Here is an 11,177-nt window from a genome sequence, read left to right on the forward strand (position 1 = left end):
CATTTCTGGTTCATACAAACATATATGAAATGACGTCACGTCATCCGTCGCATGTGCATTATAATTAACTACTTAAGTATGCGGGGCGGATAGGCTTATATGCATTAGCTAATTGCGCCTGCTCAGAAAGTACTTTAGGTTACCAAAAGTTCAAACCTTCTCTGCTCCAAGGACAGGACTATTAAAAATTGCAATTTACTCTTATCTGCATGAGAACGCTAAGGAGTATATGCTTTACTGTAACAAAGAGATAGTAAATTTGCAAAACAGAGAGAGAGTGATACCTTAATACAAAGAGCCCTTAGCAGCTTCTCCTCCAACCTCCCCCTCCCACCAGGGAGAGCTGGCAGCTGTGCTGTTCTAACAACACTATTGATAATGCATTTTCAATAATATTTCTAACACTAGGAAGCTTCTTTGTATTGTGATAATTCATGCACATGCATTTCACATGCAGGTAAATTTGTGACTTTGTGTTCTGACGTCCTTTGGCCACCAGGTGCTGCTTAAATTCACTTGTAATTTCATGTACTTTGCAGGTAAGCTGTTAGGGGTTTTTTGTGTAATGAATTCCTTTTCACAGCAAGTGCTGCTGCAAAGCCCGACACAGGAATCTGCCTATGGATCATTTCTTGCTCTTTAATAAATGAATCAATTTAATTAAAATCTTTTTTTTTTGTACTGAAATTAGTTTCTGTTGGTATACCTGAAATATACTTTAGTCACAGCTTCAATGTGTGCTGGTGCCTCTAGGAGTATTTGTCTTGACCTATGTTAGGCACCCTTGAGTACAAGACTCCAGTTTTTAATGGGAAATTCTCTTGTGCAAAAACAATTGGTATCACTTAGAAAAGCACTTTTTTTTTTGTCTCCGCTGTGTACTGCTGGCATCCAGTTTGACTCTGCTGCTCCCATGTCTTAATCATTGCTCCCATCAAAGGACAGCCCCTGTTGTCCATATCAGTGTTTCCTCATCCAAATGACCACGCAGCACCATTTTTATGGAGCCATTTCCTTCAGCACTGTTAAAGGTGTTTTGCTCACCAATACATATTCAGAAACGGTCCCCAACTTTGGATTCCACCACGTCTGGCTGGCATCCAGTTCCCTGATGCTGACTTCTGTCTTCCTGATCTTGCCTGCCCAACTATATACTATATTTTACTACATCTCCCATTACCCCCTGCTTTTTAGGGACACCATCAGTGGAAATATATTGTCCGCTCATCATAGCACTTCTATGTCCAAACCTTGAATTAAGGCTTTGTAAATTGTCTTTCTTTGTATATTCCCAAAAGTTTTGAACTATTCACAGTATCACAGCCCCAGCTATGCTCCACACCCCAAGACTATAAGTCTGTGCTGTCCCCCCACTCCATACAAGCAAGCACACATAAACCTCAAGAGACAAAGAAACATCCCCAACAGCAACCAGTCACAAGGCATTTGCCAATTCATGAACTGACTGTATACACACAAAAACATCATAGAATAATACTTTATTATCCTTTAAAATCTAAATTAAAACTTTTCCAATGTGGTGACTATTCTGAGGGAAGAGAGAAGAGGTTATACAGTTTTTCCCCCTCCCATTATCATGTGCCCAGCAGTATTTCCCAAAGCCTTCTTTTAAATACCTATGGACTTGGTGCCACTAAGCATTCATCAGCAGTTTGTGTGGATGCATCTGCAGTCAAGTGACATACAGCTGGAGGGCAATTGTGAGAGAGACACAGCATTTAGCTAGCCTGACATGTTCACACTTATACTCCCATAGTACCATATCCCAAAGCCCCCACCCCACCCCACCCCATGGAACACTTACCATGGGAACACTTATATTCCCATCCTCACTGCTGATGGTGGTGGGCCTGAGGCAAGGAATGGGTGGGGGGTGGTTGCTGTACAGCCACACCACACTGAGTGGCTGGAAAATCACCATGGGTGGCATGGTAATGAGCTTTGTGGGTGGCAGAAATATCAAGAGGATTAGATGGTAGAAGGGTGTATGCTGAAGAGGGACAAGAATAGGGCCCCAGGTGAGGGGAGCTGGCAGGGAGGCTGATATCCCTGGCTCCTTGGCTGATACGTTGTCTTCAACATCAAATTTCTAAAGTGTGCTTCTTTGAACCTGCTCATGGCCCTTTAATTGGATCATATTTATGCACAGATCCACCTGAGCTAGCCCCATCCTCTCCCCAGCTGACCCCTGTGAACACTTTGGTCTAGCATCGCAAATGGATACATTTCCAGAGCATGTCTCCCTCCTATCACCATAGTCTTACTTGCCACTCCCCACAGTGATAATAAATTTGTTGCGCTCAGCATAACATTCATTCATCCAAACTGTACATAAATGTCACGAGGATATTGTATGCACCAGCTTCCACCCTGGCAACCCATGTTGTAATGGGTTCCAGTCTCACAGCCAGACCCCCATTTTTTTAACCCACTTCATCCTCCCGCCACCATTTTTTCCCCATCATGTCCCTTAGCGTTAAAAAACGTGTTACACTCAGCAACACATTTATTCACCCTGACCTCATGATTAATCCACTGCAATCATAGGTCCTTCATGGCCCCTGTTCCATGCAGGAAACCCATGTTTTAATATGGGTCCTACTCACACCCAAAAAGTAGGCACCTTCTCAGTTTCTTAGCCTCTCCCTCCCAAAACCCTCCTCTTAGAATCATCACTCTCATTGTAAGTGTTAAAATTGATTGTGCTCAGCAGTACTATGTCTTCCCCTTGACACCGACCAACCTAGCCATCCCTTGAACTGTCTTCTCATCTCTCCTGGCCGGGTGAGGAATGAACCCGGGCAACACTGCATTCTGGCAACAAACCCAGCTACTTTCAGTACCCTGAGTCTGCTCATGAAACTTTGGTCAGTCAAAGGCAAAGTTCTCTCATCATTATGTATTCTCACTTGTTGTCCTACTTTCAGGTTCCTGTGGTTCCCCTGAATTCTGTATTTCCCTGCAGGTGAAGTAAGCCTTAAAAACTTGTCTGAACTGGGTGGAGGGCAAACTGCTCCCAAAAAAACTAGTTCCCTGACACTGCACAGCATAGATATCCCTTGCACTGTCTCCTCATCTCTCCTGGCCATGGCCATCTGATCTCCGCATTATGCAGTCTTATGCCACCCTATTTCTTGAGGTCATCCTGGGCTGCCCCCACTTTTGAGAAACTGGTCCTCCATTGCTAAAATATGGTCTTTGCTCAGCATTATGCATTCTTACTCCATGTCTAAATTAAGGGGTCACACATAGATAGAGACGATGGCAGGGGTGGCCAGCCTTAATGGTTTCCCAAGGCACCACCCAACCTTTGACACCCTGGTTCCTGAGGTTGTCCTAGCATGTACCCCGGGTTTTGAATGTTGGTTGACCACTCCAAGCTGCAAAATGTTCTTTGCTGGCAGTGCACCTTCTCTGTCAGTGTTCAACCTTGGGGGACCCTGTGCTCCCCCTTCCCCAAGGCCCCAAGTAATGAGAGGCAAAGATAGCCACCCCTAAATGTTCCCTATGACCCTGGTCAACCATTGCCACCCCTGGTCCTGTGGTTGCCCCAATCATGCCTCCACCCCTCCTTGTGCCTGTACCTTTCCCTGTGGCTGCACCCTAGATTCTGTTCCCCCAACACTGGAAAATAGACTTTGCTCAGCACTGCCCATTCTTCACCAGGGTCCAACTTAAAGGGTCTACAGATTCCCTTCCAAGCTAGAGATGAGGGCAGGGTGTGGGGGAGAGAAGGGTGACCTGTCCATGCAGAGGTCAGCTCAAGATCTATAAATTGCAGGCCCTGCACACTTGGGGGTACACCTGCAGACCTGACATAGCTGAGGAACAGCAAAAGACCAAGAGGACAGTGAAGAGAAGGTATAGGTCTTTATGGACCTTTAAGGAAGTAAAAAGCCTTGTCTGTGTTATGTGACAACCAGAGGTACTTCATCAATTCATGATCAGCTCAAGAGAAAACTCAAGCATTTACTGCACTATCTCCTGCAGAATGGTGGACCATGCACATAACAGAAGCCCTGAATAGTGTCATGTCGAGGTGAAGTCGCTTTGTACCAAATTCTGTAGGGATGTTGCCAAGGCAGAGTGCTTGGGCATCCCCCCATAAAGCATGTTCTTTACTATCAGTATATGTATTGTTACCAGATTTGCCCACTACTTTGGGGTGTGCTCATTTATTAGGGCTAGGTTCTTGGTAATTCTATCAATGTGCTGCTTGTGTTACTTGTGTTTCTGTATGGAGCTGTATCTCTCCCTTCTGCAAGCCCTCACCCCCCAATGGAGCTATCTTGCAGGACTCAGTTCAGTGGGGCTGGGTTCCTCCAGTCCCCAAATCAGTCATATACACAAACACACACAGATTAACGTGACACGCCTGACCTGGCCGGGTTGATCAGCATGGACAGGCTGACATCCTCATATGCCAAGAATCAGTTCATCAGAGCAACAATAACCACAGTCAGACACAAGCACACAGTTAAACAGAATACCTCTGAATCCGGCCAGGTGTCCAGTTGACACCCTCATGAGCCAGCATTCAGTTCATCAGGGCATGTCTGAGCCAAACTGGGTCAATCAGCCTGTACAAACTGATCCCCTTATGTGTTTCAAACTCAGCACGTCCCAATCTTTTAGTCTCTTGATGAGCAGACCCCACAGTATTTCTGGGCTTCACAGGGATCTTTAGCTTAGGTAAGAGGGGCGTTGCTACAGAGCAAGTGGGGAAAGAGAAGTAAAGAAGGCAAAATATACCCAGTTACCACCAGTTTGACTATAAAAGTTATTTATTGCTAAGTAGATGAAATATATATTGACACTAATAGTGATAGACATGCAAAGGAAAAACAAACACAAACAGTCACAGTATACCCTGGTTTCATTAAGTATTTGGGGAAACTTAGCTCAAGCTTAACTAATACAGTTCAAGTTCAGAAATCTATGCTTAGAAAGAGAGAAGAGAAAAGAGAGGGAGAGCTGGGATCTCACCAGTCTAAGGCACTTGGGTTGCAAAGCTGACAGGTCAAAGTTCTCAGCACGGTCCTTGAAGGGAGATGATCTTCCTCCTGCAGCCTCTCCAGAAGAAAGCGAGTGGTGTCAGCACACACACTGCTGCTTCTTTTACAGATTTTTATACCCCCAGTTCAGTTTCTACCAAGCATTCTCAATAGTGTAAATTAAATTGTCTTTTCTATTGACAAGGGGTTATCTGGGTGGAACATCTCAGGAACTTGATTGATACTCAGGAAACATCTACTTGGAGCCAGCTTGACATTCCTATGGATAGCAGGTATACTTGATGGGATCTCTCCTGGTGTCTTCAGAAACAATAGATTGCAGCATCAGGGTTTTTGGATTTTTACTTGCTGTGAACAAGCCTCAGCTTACCATGACTTTTCCAGATCTTACTATAGTCTTTTAACAGACTTGAGGCACTTATTGGAGTGTTCATAACCTGTTGTGGAGAGGCCTTCCACCAGTCGTCTCAGGAAAAGTATGACAACGCTTGTGGTCAGGGCTCCAACGGGCTGGACGCTGTGATGAACCCTGTACCATTGTTCAAATGTTGCCCATACCCCCTCTGACTCGGTCTATTGCCTCAGCATTCCCTAACCCGGCAACCGAGTTTTAGCCAATTAAGTTTACATAGGCCTCCCATAGTGGGACCGGGGAATGTACGGCCCGAGATGCCTAGTAAACTTACTTCTGCTTAGAGGTGTGTGTGTGGGCGGGGTGGGGTGGGGGGGAGGAAAAGTCCTTTGTAAATCCAGATTAGAACTGGTCTGATAAATGCTGAGCTGGGTGTGGGGGTTGATGAGCATTTGGAACACAGCTTCCCCATCATGCAGTGCTCCCCTGCTCCTCTGATCCCAGAATTCACTGCAGTCTCTGCTTCAGGTTTTCTGCTCTCCATCTCTCATGTAAATGAATGGTCATCTGGTCCCATCTCAGATGCAAATGAGACCCAGGGCAGTTGTTGCACTTTTGTCACCCTTATCTGGACGGTTTTAGGTGTGTCTCTCACTGCAACTTAATCAGTTTCTGTTTAAGGGGGCGGGGGGGGAGATGGCAATTCTTTGTGAGTCAGACAGTCTGTGTCCTGTGTCAGGGTTCCCCAAGAACATGGAGCTGACAGGTAACAGTATCCAGTGATAAAAGTAATGGAAAAATGCAGAACTATGACCACCAGGGTATCTTCTCCTGTGGGCACTTCCAGTGCTCCCAGCTCTGCCACCTCACCAGCCGCATCTGCTGCTGTCAGTGACTTAATTTCAGAGCACAGCAGAGCATGTAGGGACATGTCACATGCAAGTTCAGAACAGCTGGAGGAGGAGGAGGAGAGACTTGGAGCCTCTACTTCCATACAAGGTATGAGAAAGCCTAGCCAATACTTGCTAAGCTGTCATGTAGACCTGTGACCTTTGAAGGTGTTGGAGGGTGTGTGTGGGCAAAGGGTGTTAAGTGGCCCACCTATGGTTCTGTGGTGAAATGAATTACCTACATTCAGGTAGCACTGTCTTCCCCTCAACAGTCTCTGCTCCTGTATAGGTTTGCTGATCACTAAGTGCGTGACCTGCACACCACACCGAAAAGTGGTCTTCTCACAGAATGTGTTCCTGATTCTTTTCCCCTTTTGTTAATTTTTCCAGTTCTGCTTGCAATATCCCCACCCCCACCCCCAAGGATCATTAGGAGGGCCAACAGGGCAGCCAATGCAGAACAGATCAGGTTGTGACAAACCTGAATGGAGTGCTGCGAATGGATCAAAGAAATTGTCTGACAGGTTCACTGGTCCATGAACAGTGTTGCTGGAGTACTTCATGAGGGCAACAAAGAAGCCCAAAGGAGTCATACATAAAATCATCAGGATCATCAGGTGATTGCTGGTGTACTGATCACCATCCTGGTCCTTATGCTCCTAGGAACAGGGCCATCTACCCCACCCCCACAGCTTCTCATGCAAGGGTCTCATGCATTCAACCACTGCTAAATGAAACATTTCAGTTGAGCTCTGATGAAAGACGAATCTTGATGTTTGTAACAGTCACTTTTGTAGTCTGTAAGACTTCCCCCCCCATCAGAATCTCTTATAACATTGCCAGCAATAGTAACCTAGCAGCACGATTATGAGTTACAAGGATTTCCACTTCACTGAATATCAATTCTGGCTTCAGTTACTATTACTGTTCTATGAAAATAAAGTTTACCTTTGTATTTAGCAGAATTCAAACTCTAAACGTGTAGTCATTTCTTTAGATAGGAGTGCATATGCATTTCTGTATGGTTGGTGGTGGGGGTTGTGTTGTGCCTTTTGAATGCATGGGCATTGACTTAGACTTGTCATCGTCATGGAACCAAACAGGGGACTAATGTGTAGGTAAAAATCTAAACATCTTAAAACCATCCACCTTTTGCAGCTATGGCTCTTGCCATGCAGCATTCCTATGTTTAAGATGCAGTTCTTGACAAGCATCCACCCCTGAAACAGCTGTACCCCAAGGCTATGCTGCATCAACCCCACATCCAAATGTTAAATAAAGACAAGGAATACAGACTGCTTTTGTTCACTTTTCCAACATAACACAGATAAGGAGGTGCATAAGGAGGCCCTGCAATTGTTCCCAGCCTCAGACTGACCAATGCAAAGCAGTTTGAGTAAGATGATCAGCAAATATGATAAGCTTAAAGGGTTATTATGGTATTTCGTGAAACACAGGAACATCCACCCTACTTCTCAGTCAATTAGTGTGTACCTCAACACAGTATAGCCAGTAAAAGCCCAACCTTCTGCCTTGCATGAAGGCAGATGAGGTTTGAATGACAGGCAGTGTCCCATGTCCCCTGTCCCATCTCTGCAGGGTGACAGATCCAGAGCTAATGAGCTGTTGCTCAATAACCCAAGATTTCCTGACTGGGACTTGGTGGGAGGGGCTACCGCTGGAGAGCTGGGGCAAGGAGCTTGCCAACCACCCATCCTCCCTCACTAGTTTCCAGCTCCACATAGTCATGATCATGCCAGAAGTTACTCCTGGCACCTATACACCCCGAGTGTCCCCCTGCAGCATGTTCCATGTTCAGTTTGGGATAACTTGTTTCAACAGTTAGAAGGCAGGCTAAGTGACTATGTTCCCCTCCTGTTTATCATGATGATGCCCTGGCACACCTGCACTTGTGGATGTGGACCCTGAGCTATGACAAACCTGGGCTTCCTCATAATCTCCATAGATGCCTGGATCCATATCTGTGTTGCAGGTACATGTACCTGCCCCCCAACACCAAGGATGGTCAGGGAGCCAGCAAACAGGGGAAGCAGTTTGTAGGCAGTTCCTGGAGGCAAGAGCAAAGAGGAAGAAGAAGAGAAGCCAGGCCAGGCACCAGATCCTGCCCAGGAAAGGTAAATGATCCAGCTGCCTGTACCTTTGGTTTAGCTAACTGTTTGTGTGTTTGTCTGGTGGGGTGTGTGATCTGAGAAGCTGACTGCTGAGTGAGTGCCTGTTGTTGATTGTTGTGGGATTGCTGATTGCTGAGTGATTATTATTTCCGGCCTGAGTCAGCTCAGACCCAGAAGGTATGAAAAGAGACTCCCTAGGCAAACAGGGAGCCTCTGACCAGGGAGTCGGTGAACAGGGACTGCCAACAAGGGAAGCAGTTTGCAGGGCAGTTCCTGGGTAGTACCAGTGCGGAAGGTAAGTCAGAGAGGAAGAAGAGGAGCCTTTAATTTTTAATCATGGTAAGGACACAGCGTGGAGCCAGGGACCCTGCCCCAGTGATGCCTCCCTCCCAGGGCTCCTCTGAGTCCTCCACCCAGACAGAGTGCTCAGGAGTGTTGGTGGCACCCCACCCTGGCCCCCTGTCTGCAGGGGTTGCCTGGTGGGGCCCCTGAGGCCTGGGGGAGGTGGGGGGAAAGAGTTCCCTCACCTGTTCCACATGTGCCCAGCTTAAGGCCCTGGAAAGGCAGGGTGAGGGAGCTCCAGGCAAAGGTTAGCAGTCTGCAGGGGATCAGGGCTGCAGAGGATGAAATCAATGGGTACTTTCATTCTCTGCAGGATCAAGACACCTAGTGGAGACAACACAGGAGGGACCCAATGCAGCTGAATGGAAGAAAGTCACCCCCAAAGCCAGTCATTGTACTGCTGAGATGACTTTGCCAGTGCAACTGGGGAACAGGTATCTGGCCCTGGCAGCACTGGAGGAGAATGCACCAGGGAATACGCATCCAGAACAACCACCATGCAAGCTGAGGGACAACTGGGCAACAGTAGGAACAGATGCCAAGTCATCATGGTGGGCAACTCCCTCCTGATAGGAATGAAGGGACCCATCTATCACCCGGATTACACGGCGTGGGAAGTATGCTGCCTTCCCAGAGCCCAGATTTGGGACATTACTGCAAGAACTCCTGACCTCATCTGGCCCTCCAACTACTATCCCATGGTTCTCATCCATGTGGGCACAAATGGTGTAGTCAGAAGTAGTCTGGACTGTATCACAAATGACTACAGGGCTCTAGGGGACAAGCTCAGGAAGCTGGGGGTGCAGGTGGTCTTCCAATCAGCAGTCACCATCAGCATCAAGACACCTGCATCAGAGAAGTCAATCTGTGGCTCTGGAATTGGTGTCATCATGTTGGTTTTGGCTTCTTTGACCACGATCCGCACTTCCATGAAAGGGGAATCCTGCGACATGTTGGTCTTCATCTCTGTTTAAAAGGTAAGAGTCTATTCTCTTACAGGCTGGGTAATCTCCTATTAGGGCTTTAAACTAGGTTTGTTGGGGCATGGGGATGCAGAAGGCAAAGAGAACCTAGGATCAATGAGCCATAAGCCATGCTTTGCATCAGCCGAGGTAAGTACTAAGGGGCCTGATAGGCATTAGGACATGGAGGAACCAAGGGTACCCACTGGGGCCTTAAATGTCTCTACACTAATACTAGGAGCATGGAGAACAAGCAGGAGGAACTCGAACTCCTGTTTGCAAGCAATAACTTCTACCTGGTTGGGCTAACTGAAAAACCTGGTGGGACCCTGCTCATGATTAGGCAGTAAGCATGGAGGGTTATAATTTGTACAGACATGACAGAGTGGGGAAAAAGAGAGAGGGTTATTGATCTCTATTTTAAGGAACAATATACATCTTCTATAATCAAATGGCATCAGAGGAGGGGCAAATTGAGGTACTGTGGATTAGAATACAAGGCGGGTGGGGGGAAAGAGACTTGGCAGTGGGGGTCTACTATAGACTACCACACCAGGAGGATGAGTTAAACCTGGAATTCTCAAGGCAGCTCTCAGAGCCCATATGGTCAAGGGACATGGTTGTCATGGGTGACCTAATGGCTGGGAGGAACAGTCAGCCATATCTAACTGCTCACGTAGGTTCTTAACCTGCATGTAGGACCTTCATCTGACACAGGAGCCATATGGTCCCACTAGGGGAAATGCCTTGCTGGACTTGGTGCTAGCTACAAGGGATGACCTGGTGCAGGATCTGCAGGTACAAAGTAACCTTGGGGATAGTGATCATCAATTGATTCAATTCACTTTCCAGTGTAGGGTGGGAAAAGTGGCCACCACGGAAGAAGTGCTAGACTTCAGAAAGGTTAACTTCAATGTGCTCAGTAGACTAGTTAGTGAAGCATTGAAGATCAAGAGCACTGGCAAAATGGGATCCCAGAAAGGATGGTCATTCCTCAAGGGAGCAATCCTTCAGGTGGAGGAGGAGACAATCCCATTGTACACAGAAGGAGGCAAAGAGGCCAAGAAACCTTCTTGGCTGAACAGGGAAATCCAAGAAAGCCTTGGGGCAAGGAAGGAGGCACACAGGCTTTGGAAGTAGGGGGTAGCTACCAAGGAGGAGTATACCTCTTTGGCTCTCACTTGCAGAGAGTCAGTTAGGAAGGCCAAAGCAGCAATGGAACTCAGGCTGGTAACAAAAATTGAAGACAGCAAAAAGTCCTTCTTCAGGTATATAGAGAGCACAAAGAAGGTGCAGGGTAACATAGGACTCCTACAAGAGAGGCTAGGGCAATTGGTGACAGATGGGAGGGACAAGGCTGAAATATTCAAGGAGTTTTTCGCCTTTGTATTCCTGAACACAGATCGAGACAAATCTCCCAATTGCATTATAGATAGACACAGGAGGAACACCAGCCCATTAAC

At 46.9% G+C, this 11,177-nt stretch overlaps 1 pseudogene; it reads left to right on the forward strand.

Moving 5' to 3' along the window:
* The first annotated feature begins 8,210 nt into the window (after positions 1–8,210).
* LOC149856485 (uncharacterized) lies at positions 8,211–10,451 on the forward strand (annotated as a pseudogene).
* Positions 10,452–11,177: the final 726 nt, after the last annotated feature.

This window comes from Crocodylus siamensis, chromosome 10 (assembly GCF_052110815.1).
Source record: "Crocodylus siamensis isolate JL-2025a chromosome 10, ASM5211081v1, whole genome shotgun sequence".
Classification (NCBI taxonomy): Eukaryota; Metazoa; Chordata; order Crocodylia; family Crocodylidae; genus Crocodylus; species Crocodylus siamensis.